This window comes from Echinops telfairi, unplaced genomic scaffold, assembly GCF_000313985.2.
Source record: "Echinops telfairi isolate 266 unplaced genomic scaffold, ASM31398v2 ScPeMD7_7468;HRSCAF=8506_0, whole genome shotgun sequence".
Classification (NCBI taxonomy): Eukaryota; Metazoa; Chordata; class Mammalia; order Afrosoricida; family Tenrecidae; genus Echinops; species Echinops telfairi.
In genome coordinates this window covers 26182797-26196350 of record NW_022111369.1, presented here as the reverse complement: position 1 = coordinate 26196350, position 13554 = coordinate 26182797, and the positions used below count along the sequence as shown (strand labels likewise).

Genomic DNA, 13554 nt, shown 5'->3' with positions numbered 1-13554 from the left:
ATCAAGGGGGTAAAGGGAGACATTGGTCAGTGCAAAACATGAAAAAAAAAAAAAAAGATAAATTATCAAGGGTTCATGAGGGAGGGAGGGGAGGGGGAAATGAGGAGGTGATACCAAGGGCTCAAGTAGTAAGAAAATATTTTGAGAATGATGATGGCAACAAATGGACAAATGTGCTAGACACAATGTATGTATGTATGGATTGTGATAAGAGTTGTATGAGCCACCAATAAAATGGTTTATTATAAAAATAATTCAAAAAATAAGAAAAGCAACTCTGTAAAAAGTTGGCTCTTTGAAAAGTTTTACAGAATTGACAAACCAGTGGCAAACCTAACAAAAGATAGGAAGGAGCAGAAGTCAATATTCAGGTTGAGGGATAAACAGGAAATTGCAATGGGCCCTAAAGAAATGAAAAGACTAATTATACAGTACTATGAAGGACTGTCCACCAAGGAATACAATAACCTGGAAGTCTTGGACAAATACCTGGAAAAAGACACCCTTCCCAGATGTTAGATGTTAAGAACTTGAACAAACCCATAGCAAAAAAGGAACAGATAAGGTTATCAAGGAAATACAAACTAGAAAAAGCCCTTGCCCAGATGATTTCACAGGATAATTCTACCAAGCTTTATGGAAAAGTTGACAACAATTCTACACAAGCTCTTCCAGGATATAGAAAAGGATGGTAAACTTCCAAGCACATGCTATGAAGCTAGTTTAACACTGATAACAAAACCAGGCAACGATCCAACAAAAATAGAGAACTACAGACTGATATCTCTAATGAATATAGATGCAAAAATCTTTAACAAAATCTTGGTTAATAGAATAGAAAAGAATATAAAAAGAATAATTCAAGTGGGATTTATACCAGTGATGCAGGGATGGTTCAACATTAGAAAATTCATGAACATTTTCTATCACATTGCGAGTAAAAGGGACAAGAACCACATGACAATATCAACAGATAAAGAAAAATCATTTGATAACATTCAACACCCATTCCTAATTATGACATTCAAGAAGAGAAGACTGGAAGGAAATTACCTCAATATATTAAAAGCTATATATGAACATCCAATAGCCAGCATCACAATCAATGGAGAAAGCCAAAAGCATTCTCTCTGAAAAAGGGAACCAGACAAGGAACGCTCCTTGTATCCAGTTTTATTCAGCATTGTCCTGGAGGCCCTTTCTAATAATATAAGGGAACATAAGGATATTATGTCTGGGGAAAGGAGAAGTTAAATGATCATTATTTGCCGATGATGTGATTTTATATATTGAGAACCCTGAAAGCTCCACAATAGGAATGCTGGAAGTGATAGAGGAATAAAGTAGAGTGGCAGGATACAGGATTAACAAGCAGAAGCCAATCAGATTGCTATATACAACTGATGGTATTGTAGGAAAAGAAATGAGGTAGGTAAGCACCCTTAACAAAAGTCAAGCATAAATTAAATATCTAGGGAATCTACCTAACCAAAAAAAACCAAAGTTCTGTATGAGGAAAACTACAAGAAGCCAAAAGGAATTATTACAAGAAACCAAAAGGAACTTTCACAAATGGAAAAATAGCCCATTATTGTGGAGTGGTAAACTCAATGTTGTAAAGACAGAAATCCTACCTAAGGTACTATATGGTTCAAATGCAATCCTGATACAAATACCAGCATAATTTATCAAAACAATGGAAAAACGGACTACGACCTTCATTTAGAAAGGGACGAAACCCAGAAGAGGCAAACAACTCAAGAAGAAGAACAAAGTGGGCAGGCTTGCATTGCCTGACTTTTAAATTCATTATACAGCCACAGTTGTCAAAACAGCATGGTACTGGTAAAATGATAGCTACTTGGACCAATGGATAAAAACAGAAAATCCAGGAATAAAAACAGCAGAAGACAGACAAGTGATATTTAATAAGTGCCCCCAAGATCAAATGGGGAGAAGATGCCCTTTTTAACAAATGGTGCTGGAATAACTAGATATCAAACTGCTGTAGAATGAACCAAAACCCTTACCTCACCCCATACAAAAGGGCAAATTCAAGGTGGATCATAGACCACGAAGTAAAACTCAAAAATATCAAAATCACTAATGAAAAAATTGGGACAAAGCTAAGAAGCGTAGCTCAGGGAATACATGTGCTATCAGAAATAATGAAAAATACACACCCAGAGAAAGAGAAAATAGATGTGTGGGATATACTAAATATAAAAGACTTGTGTGCATCAAAAGAGTAATGAGAGAGCCCTCACAATGGGAAAATATATTTAGTAATAACATACCAGACAGAGGTCTTATTATTAAAGTCTAGAGCACCTTGCAACCTTACAATAAGAAAAAACCCCAAATAGCCGACAGAGGAGGAGGACAAGACTTGAACAGAAAATTCAGAAAGGAGGAAACCCAAATGGCCAGTAAACATATGAGAAAATGTTCCAGATTATTAGCCATCCAGAAAATACAAATCAAAAAAACCGTGAGATACTAGCTAACACACAAAGAGAGCCCAATGGGGGAAAAAAAACAGTAAATAATAAATGTTGGTGGGGGTGTTGTGAGATAAGAACCCTCATTCACTGCTGGTGGACTTGTAGATATGTGCAGCCATTGTGGCAAGTGATTTGGTGATACCTTAAGCAGATTGAAATCAAGTTACCTTATGACCCAGTAATTCCAATCCTGGGCATATACCCAGAAGAAATAAGAAACAGGCCAAGACCAAACATCTGTGCTCCAATGTTCATTGTTGCAAAGTTCACACTCTTAAAGAATTGGGAACAGCCTAAATTTTCATCAATAGATGAATGGATTAAAATGGAGCATTACACATCCCTAAAAAATAGTGATGAAACAATGAAGTACCTTGTCTCGTGGAAGAGTTAGAGGATACTTTGCTGAGCTCAGTTAGCCAAGCACAGAAGGACAAGTATAACGTGAGTCCACTGAAGTAAGCTCAAACAGTGGAATTCACATATGGGGAAATGTACATATAGCCCAGTTCCCAGCCTGGGGACCACATACTGTGATAAGAGCCAGGCCACACACCATGATGCATACATCACAAAAAAACCCCAAAAAACCCAAAAAGAATGAATGAAACTTTTAAAATGCAGATAGCACCAGTATGGAAAAGCATCTTCCATTCCTCCTACCCCTTGTATGCCTTTATGGCCCTCAGAGGGATGAGGAAAGAAAAAAGGTGACAATAGGGGAATAGGGCACTTATCCAACCTAGGGGAGGGTATTGTTTATATAGAGAGTAGACCTTATTCTGGTGTGTAAACCTTGAGGGCGATGTTCACACTTGGAGCAGCTGGTTCACAATAAGTACTGCCGGGCTGGCCTCAGCTCAAGATATGACATCCCATCCCTAGATGACAGCAATACGGAGGACAGCACTGAAGACACAGTACAGGGAGTACAGCCAGTCTGATCCTCCCACACTGGGGCTAACCAAGAGGAGAGTGCAACAGACCAGCCATGGGAGCAAAGCCACAAGTCCCTGGGGAATCTCAGTTGTAGACTTCTGACTGGGCCAGTGGAGGGGGTGGGGATTTCTTGGCACCTCCTCTGAACTGGTTGGGGTATATGCACAAGGGGGCCACACTGAAAGTCTAAAGGTGCAATGGAGTGTGGGTTGGGGGGCTAGACTGCTCCATCCTTGACTGCAGGAAGAGCAATGGGGTCTTGTAGAAGGTGCACCCCTTGGACATGAATGCTGAGGACTAAACAGGAATAAGTCCTTTTAGGCAAGCAGATTCTGGACTATGGATCCATGAAAGAGAAGGGGATTGGACAGATGGATTATAACAGGGCCTGATCGCTATTCAACAGTGGGATACTCATCTACTCTGGGTCAGGAAAACAGTTAGACTTGAACTATTTGTATGATCTATATAAGATAGGCAAGATAAGCAATCCCAAGGACACAGCAATGGACTGACAACTCCTGGGGGTTGGGTGTGGGGGTGGGGAGCATCGGAAAGAGTAGGAGGGAAGCAATGATCAAATAATGACAGGGAAAGGGAAATGGCAAGGGATTTAAAAGTGACAGGGAGAGTGTAGCATCCCTGGTCATGTCTGGTCAATTGAAATGTATCTAAGAGGAATTAATGAGAGGTAAATGATGGCTAAACATGATAGTGGGGCAGGAGGAAAGAAAAAGAATAAATAAGATAGACTAAGAAAGTAAAAATTATTTATAAAGGTATAAATATAGATATGTATGTATATAAATATAGGTGTACTTGTCTTTGTGTGTGTGTATATACATACACATATATATTACCTATATACATATGATAAGGAAGCAGATAGACTTTCAACCTCTAAAATCTTACCTCAGTACAAGAACATATTGTTTGAATAATATGGCATTATATGATATTCACCTTCCTGACATGATTGCTGAAGACAAAAAGGGTGCATTAGCAAATGTGGTGAAGAAAGCTGAAGGTGCCGGGCTATCCAAAGTAATTTCACCTGGGGTCTTAAAGGCTTGAAGTTAAACAAAAAGCCATCTAACAGGCAAGCAGCAAAGCCCACATGGAAGAAGTAAACCAGCTTGTATGATCATGAGGTGTCAATGGGAACAGGTATCAGAAATTAAAACACTAGGAATTAAGTTGACATGAAGCAGTGTAAACAAAGTGGAGTTCCAAAACACACCTGTAAGATAATTGGACAGTCCCTCACAGAAGGGCGACACAGAAGGGAAGATATATCAAGGGTATAGTATAACACGGATGAAACACATAAATATCCTCGAGTTCTTTAATATTTCCTTCCCTCATTATTATGGTCTTAGCTTCAACTCATTTATCTTGTAAGACCTGTATATCATTTGTATATTGTCCGATCCGGAAAACTAAGATAGATAAACCCTTCAGAAATCATAATGGGAGTAATGATTCCCTGAAGGTACAGGAAGAGATGGTGGGGGGTGTGGCACTGATAACAATCATCACTGTATAATTCCACTCCAGGAGAAGGAACAACAGAATTGTAGGTGAACGGATAATTGAATGGTGTAAGATATGACATATAGATAGATAGATAGATAGATAGATAGATATATAGATAGATAGGTAGATAGATAGATAGATAGATAGATGATAGATAGATAGATAGATAGATAGATAGATAGATAGATAGATAGATAGATAAATAGAGTGTGTGTGTTCCTGGGGCATAGAGTGGGGGCGAGGATAAAGGAGAGCTGCTCTCAAAGAATTCAAGAAAGTAATTGTTTTGAAAATGATATTGGCAGCCATTGTATAATTATGATTGAAATATTTTAATTATGGACTGTTATAATATCTGTAAGAGCTCCCAATAAAATTATTTTTTAAAAGGAACAAAATTATACGTTGCCTCTGGAATGATAATGCATATTGAAGAACTACAAATTCCTAGTTATGAAATTGCAAATGTAAACTTCCTTCTTATATCACATGCTCATATCTTCCAGTCTATTATTCTTGTGATTACAAATATATCACTTTTCCAAGGTTTGTAATTCTTAGCAATAAATTATCAAACTTAAGAGAGTGGTGGGGCTGGCTGGTCTCATGTGGAGAGAGACATATGTACTCTTTAATTAATGACTGGTCTGAAGTGGGATTGTTAATGTAAACTCCATGGCTTATAACTAGTGGTCTCTGAACTTGCCTTTGGTCAAATAAAGAGCTGTGTGGAGCACTTGATAGCTGAACTGGTGGGGTAAGGGAAGCTGAAATCTTTCTAGAGTGGTTTCATTTCACCAATTGGTATCAACAAAATGAGATCCAATGCCACAGTTCCAAACTCAGGGAAATGTGGGATTTCTTAGGAGAAAAGACAGACAAGGAAGGCAAGGAATTTGGGATAGTACTTTGGTCTTTGATATTGGTTTCAATAAAACTTCTTCTGTCAATAATATATGTAAATAAAAGTAAGCTAATTTCTGTAAAAAGCACATATCATTTACCCACACTTTTTAAGTGTATCACATGTGTTGGTCATTCAGAGTATATGGACATAGGACCCATATATGAATTGATGATGCTAGGTGGATTTTTAATTCTAGCAATTTAGATACTGAATCAGTACAGCAATTTAGCTTCAGAGAAGTTAGTTTACTCTGGGTTACTTTCATAATAAATGGCATAGTTGAAACTCAAGGCAAGGTAGAGTCCAAGCAAAGCATGTAACTCCCTCAGGTAAAACTAAGTTGAAAGCTAGTTTTCATTTAAAGTGATCCCTGATTCTTAATGGATAATAGAATGATAACTATTAGGTAGATGTGAAATACTAGTGGATAAAATTCACTTTTTTTCCCTCCGCCATAGATTACCCTTTCATTCCAATGTTTAGGCACCATGAGTTGAAGAGTAGCTTTTAAATGGAACCAGTAACAATCAATAAGAAAACATAGGGCTACAAACTTTTGCAAAATGGTAGGAAAATATATTTTAAAACAGAATTTAAACAGCGGGATCAGCTGACACAATCGTGGTTGTTTTCACTGCCAGAAGGTTATTTTGACATTATATAAATCTTTCATTAAAGAAGGCATATTTCATGTAGTTTTTACCTTCTTCAAAGGAATGTCCACATAGCCTGGATACATTAAGTGCCAAGAGTTCATCTGACATATTTCCTTGCAATGTATTTACTCATGTAATGTCTGCTATACTTTCTTTTGCTATTTTTTATACTCACATATATATAGAAATAGAAAATGTTTATGTGACTCAAGCAGTACATTGCTTATAGATATATTTTATTTCTATAGCTCTATAATACTAGGAATTGCCATGTGTATTGCATTCCACTAAATACTAAAAAATTGACAATGACATAAAGCACACAATTGTACAATGATAATGTAAATGTGTATAAAAGCTGATATAACATTCTTTGTTATTTTCTTAATATTGATTGTTACTGAGTTCTATTTTGGCTAATTAAAGCAAGAGGAAACTTATTTAAGGACATTTAAGAAAGAAAGAATATAAATTCTATACAAACTCTTCCAGAATACTTATAAGGAGCATTACTATTCAAATTATTTTATACGGTTATAATGCTATTAATATTTGCACTGAAAAATATAAAATAAATATATAAAACTACAGATCAATACCTCTCAACAATATGGAACTAAATTTTTTCAACAAAATTTGCCAATTTTAATCCTGAGATCGTATCTTATGATCAATTCAGGTTTAAGCCTTTAACACATAACTCACTTAACATTTGATTAGATAACTAATGATACTTCATACCTTAATAAGAAACCCAAACAGAAGAACCAAACAATAGGTACAGAAATAACATTTGACCCGACTTAAAACTAAAGTCATAAGATATCTATAAAAATCTGGACAACTGTATCATAACAATACATAATTCAATCACATCAAGCAGTAGTGTACAATCCCCAAGTAGCTCTGAACAAATGATTGTTGTGACTGTGCAAACAGGAGTACGTACACTAAGGAGATTGATCCGTTTTTGTTTCCTGGCTATAAGAGTCAGCCATCTTTGAAGAAGCAGCAGAGAGGGAAACCCCGAATACATGGGAAGAGTACTTTCAAGAGCTCTGTCTGAAGTAGTGGAGACCTTGCAGCCAGATGCACCTGACACTGCGGCACCCAGATTCACAGAAGCGGTGTGAAGATTACCAGGGATCTTTTTCTCATCTGGCCTAAGTCCATGGGACTGTGAGACAACATGACAGGTGCGTTGGCATTCTGACCCATGGAAGGAAAGGCCAAGGGACCATGTGGCTGAGAATCTGAGGACCAGGGAGAGATTTGACTACCGTGTGCCTGAGAAGCTGAGAAATTGAGAGAGACTTGGCTACTGGCCGAAGCGTTTCTGTGGACTGATCACTGTATCCTGACATGGTAACCTATTTACGTCCCTCATAAATATTGTCTGTGAGTCCTGTGTGGCATTGTAAGGCATCCCAGAACCCCTTCTGGAAGCCATAGAAGGATAGGGCCAAAGGAAGAATGGATGGTACCAGAACAGGTAAAGAAGTCTGCAGCCCGGTGGCATGTCTGAGTCTTACTTCATAGCAAGATGGAAGCCCAAGAGGTCAGATATGACCCCCTTACCCTTGCCATTTATTGCAGCCAGCATATACATGGTAGCTAGTGCTATCATGGTAGTTGCCTTGGCTGAGTAGGGTGGAGGGTAAGGATTATGTAAGAAGGAAATATTCATAAGGTATAAACAGTCTTTTGGGATGATGAACGCATTCATTATTTCCACTGATGATGGGTCCATGGGTGTACACATATGTAAACATTATCAGTAGAGTTTAAAATATAGTTTATTTTATATAGATTATGCCCCAATTTGTATGAGATAACCGAGACTGTACAAAGATTGAAGTTGCCAATGTATACATCTGGCCTGGATCCATAATCAATGCTCAGGGAAGTCACACTCAAGGGATCAAATGACACACTGTATTAGGTAAATCTGCAGCACAAAATCTCTTTAAAATGTTGAAGAGCAACGATGTCACTTTAATGATTAAAGTACCCCTGATTCAAGCCCTGGTATTTTCACTCACCTCCTATGCATGCAGAATTTGGGCATTGAATAAGGAAGACTGAAGAGGGATTCTATGCATTTGAATTCTGGGGCTGGAGAAGAAGGCTGAGAGGATGATGGGCTGCCAAAAGAACCACCTGATCTGTGTTGGAGGTGCACAGCCAGAACGCTCCTTGGAGGTAAGGATGGGAGACTTCCTCTCAAGAACTTTGGACATGTTATCAGGAGGGAAGAGTTCCTAGAAAGGGATACCATGCTTACTCAAATGGGATAGCCACTAAAAAGAGGAAGATCCTCAAGGAGATGGGTTAACCAAGTGGCTGCAACCATGTGCACAAACAGAACAAGTTTGAGGATGATCAGGACTGGGCAGTATTTCTTTCTGTTGTACCGAGGCTTGCTAAGAGTCTGAATGTCATGAGGGAACCTAACCACAACAGTTATATAATGTCGCTACCACAGGAAGACCGCAAGTTGATGCTTTGGCCAAGCAACAATTATTTTCTTGCCACTTTGGTGAGGACAAACTCAAGTGCATAGTGCTGGCTCGAGGGAAATGCCACCCATGTTATAAGTCTTTGCTCCAGGCCAGACACTTGCACTTCCTCAATATAATCCCCCAATGATTAAATCAACTCCAAGTCAAAATTTCATTATGGGGTAAAACTCCTCTTTACCTGGGAATCGAAAGTGCAGTTTATTTACCTCCAAAATAGCATGGTACAACAGTCAGAAGAGACATTTCCATGACAAACTGGAAAAATAAAGAGAAATAAAGGCTTATGAGCATCAAGCAAATGAAAAAGTACATCTTGTAAAGCTTGAAAATGAGACTCTGTTCTCTGAGAACATCTGGGCGCGGTCTTGCCCTCCAGCTACTGAGTGTTAGGCTCCTCGTCTCTGGGATGCAGGTCTGCTTCTGGGTCCTTGAGATAATTACTTTACTCCCTTGGCTTTGGGTAATCCCATTCTCCCAGCCCAATTGAGTAACTACCCTTTGCCCTATGCCATGACAGATGCACCCCCCACCCCACTTTTTAAAAATTTTACTCTTGGGCACAGCAACACACCCCTATAGCTTTGTAGAAACAGCTGTTTTCCATCTCCCAGGAACGTATGAAAAGCAGTTCAAGAACTGAGCTGCTGAAGACCAATCTTTGAAACTAAGGACATCTTAGACCTACTCTTTGAGACTCGGCAGATTAAAGCCCACCCTAAGCCCCTGAGATTGTGGCTGGTTCTGCTATGTATATTTCTTTTCTCTTTGGCTCCTGCTTCATGATTTCCTGGCCTCTCAAGTCAATAGCCCACTGGACCTGTTGGACCAGACTAGCCTCTGTACTGCCAGGACAAGTGTAACAAAGCTCATCCACTCTACTAGTAAGTACCCAGAGGCACCCATTCCACCAGGAAGCCTCCTGTCTCATAGAACTCTGTCTTAGTCCTTGTGTTCGTCTAGGTTGACTAGAGAAACAAATCCGTAGAAATGCATATGTGTATAAGAAAGGACTTCATATACAAGAGCAATTGGATATTGAGAAAACATTCCAGCCCAGTCCAGATCAAGTCCATAAGTCCGATATTAGCCCATATGTCTGATACCAATCTACAAAGCGTTTTTCAGACTCACAAAACACATGCAATGATGCTGAGTGCAGGAAGATCACAGGCCAGTGGGTGCAAAGTCTTGTGGATCCAGTGGTGGTGTAGGCATCTCAGTGCTGACAGAGCTGTCTACATGGCCTCTCCAGCTCCAGAGGTCTGGTTGCATGAGGGTAGGTACATGTGGCTTCTTCAGCTCCCAGGGCATAGTGCTATGTGTCTTGTTAGTAAAGCGTCTTCTCTGCATCTGGTCGGGTTCTGGTCAACTCAATGTGGGCTGCCTCAGCCTCATCAGGGTGGCATCCCTGAGGAAAAGCAACATGGACCTACCCTGATGCTTCCCTGGGAACTAGAGAAGCCACGTAGAGACCCCTGCCAGTGCTGACATGCTTACAATGCCACTGGACCCAGAAGAGTTCCATCCCACTAGCCTGTGATCTTCCTGTTCTTAGCATCATTGAATGTGTTTCATGAGTAAGAAAAGGACTTTATAGATTGGTATTGGACATATGGGCTCATTACAGACTTATGGACTTGATCTGAACTGGGATGGGATGTTTTCTTAATATACAATTATTCTTTGATATAAAACTCTCTCTTATATACATATGAGTCTCCCTGGATTTGTTTCTCTATTCCACTTGGACTGTGTTAATCTGGGTAGACTAGAGAAACAAATTTAAAAACACACATATGTATGTAAGAGAGTTTTATATAAAGGGTAATTGTACATTAAGAAAGCATCCCAACCCAGTCCAGACCAATTCTATAAGTCAGATATTAGCCCATCTGTCCGATACCAGTCTGTCAATTCCTCTTCAGACTTATACAACACATGAAATGGCACCAAGTGCAGGAAGATCACAGGCCAGTGGGTGGAAAGCCTTGTGGATCCAGTGGCAGTACAAGTATTTCACTGCTGGTGTGGGTCTCCACATGGCTCTTCCAGCTCTAGGACTCTGGCTGCCATCAGCATGACTCCATGTGAATTGCGAACAGGAATGTCTTGCAGGGAGACAAGCGGAGATTCTGTGTGTATCTCCAATGAGCTAGTTATCTCCTTGGCACCTGCATATGCGGTCATCAAGCTGCAACCTGATTGACAGGCTAGATAACACCTCTTTGCAACTCGACACCAGGTTATGTAACTACCGCATACTTTGTACTCTTGTTTCTTGGGTGGGCTACCATAGCATCTCACACCAGTTCTTGATCCTGTTGCTAAAATTTCTCTGTCACTGCTTCTTAGCATATGTGCCACTTCCACTATTACTGCTTTCTTTACTTCTGTAGAGTCCTCAAAAATTTTCCTCTGTCATCGCTCACCTACAAAACTGCTGTCACATTCTACCCTGTTTCCCCAAAAGTAAGACATCTTCCAAAATAAGACCTGCTTACAGTTTTGCCTCTCGCTGAAATATAAGGCATCCCCCCCAAAATAAGAACTCCCCAAAAAAAAGGTCCCCCGAAGCTACCATAACTCTGGACTCTGGACCATAGCTGCGGGCGCCACCGCACAGCTCATTGTTGGCTGCAGCGCAGCCAAAGCAGACAGGAAGTGCGAGGTCTCTTTTAATAAAACAATAAACAATAAATGTGTACCATATTCTTCTTCATGGAAAAATAAGACATCCCCTGAAAATAAGACCTAGCACATCTTTGGGAGCAGAAATTAATATGACACTGTCTTATTTTCAGGGAAACAGGGTAGCTGTCTGTCAAAGTACGACTCTACTACTGGCACAAATTTTGTCTTAGTTATCCTATGCTGTTATAACAAAAATACTACAAGTAAATGGCTTTCACAACAAAAATTCACTTTATACTCTTCTCACTCACTGCCATAGAGTTGCTGCCAACTCCTAGGGACACGATAGGACTGAGTAGAATTGCCTCGGTGTGTTTCTGAGAGTGTAATTATTTATGGGAATAGAAAGCCACGTAGTTTTCCTGAGAATGGGTGGTGGCTTTGAACTGCAGACCTCGCATATTGTAGACATCGGAATTCAGGCCACTCGCTCTAGAGTAAGGCTTTCTCTCGCTATTGACTCTGGAAGAAGCATTTGCATTCCTTTCAACATCTGTGGGCCCCAGGCCCCTTGCTCCTTGCAGAGTGGAGTGCGTCTTGGCCCCAGTCTTCCTCTGGGTCCAGTAGGTTGTCTCTGCCAGGACCCAAGGTCTCAAACACGTGCTTTGCTCCTGGATCTTCTTTGCTGGTGGTAGTTAGGTCTCTCTTCCATTTCTTGTAAAATAAAAGGTCATGCACAATATACTACAGGGAAGTATATACATGAGGGCTGTGACCTAACAGTGCTGCATCCCCTTACCCTGGTTGGCTAATCACATGAGATTGCATCAGATCACATCATAGGGGCTAATTATATAATTACCTACCAAATTTCATAATTATATAACTTCAGTACTGCAGATTACTGATTACAAATTTTGAAGGGGTACAATTTAATCCATGACTACAATAAACTCTTTTTTAAAAGATCAGGGTTTAGAATTATAGCATGAATAGTTGATGAGACATCAATTTCTTTTTTTATTTTCCACATGGATACATTTATTAAAATGTAGACTAATGGCTCTGTGCCCAAATATCATTGTGGTTCTGTGCTGACGTCTACCAAATATAACTAACTATCATGGACTCTTCACAACTACATTCTGGACGGAAAGTAAAAGGTCCACAGGGATGATGGCCAAGACAGAAGTATTGCAGACACTTGTGATGAAAATTGCTGGAAAATGAAATTTGACATTATTTACATTTACATCACCATCCACGGAGGCCGAGTATCAGAGGCAGAAGGGTGCAATATCACCACAGTAAATCTTTTCACATTTCCCCATTAATTTTATATAGTCAGTCACTCACCAAAAACAAACAGAACAAAAACTTGTTCTTAAGCAGAATTTTTAAGTCCATTCAATCAGAGTCTGGTAAATCCTTCTGGTTCTATTCATTTGCAAATAGGAAGAGAGACTGAACCAGGTCCCTCACATAATACATTCTCATGTGACGCCATATGCCATTCAATGTCTTTAAGACATATGGAGTGACTCACAGCAGGGCCACGTAGATAGGAAAGCTCCCCATGGAGGAGATCACGTCCTCGCACATCTTCCATTTCTTTTCCTCAGGGTCAGGCTTTGGCGTGAGGCCCTAGATCTGAAACATTGTGGATGGGCTTCAGCGACTCCTAGCTAGGGATCTAGGTGCTTCTGAGACATCACGTTCATCTCATCTAATCTGTAAAGGCTCCACCGATGTAGTGATAAATTAAATTATGTTAGTAAGTGTGAAATGTCTGTTTATGATTAACTTTGTAAAAAATAGTGGTGTGAGTGGTGATACTGGGAGTGTAGAGGTAGAGTGGG

The 13554-nt window shown here is 39.7% G+C and overlaps 1 pseudogene; it reads right to left on the bottom strand.

Moving 5' to 3' along the window:
• Positions 1-13132: 13132 nt before the first annotated feature.
• LOC115873329 lies at positions 13133-13354 on the bottom strand (annotated as a pseudogene).
• Positions 13355-13554: the final 200 nt, after the last annotated feature.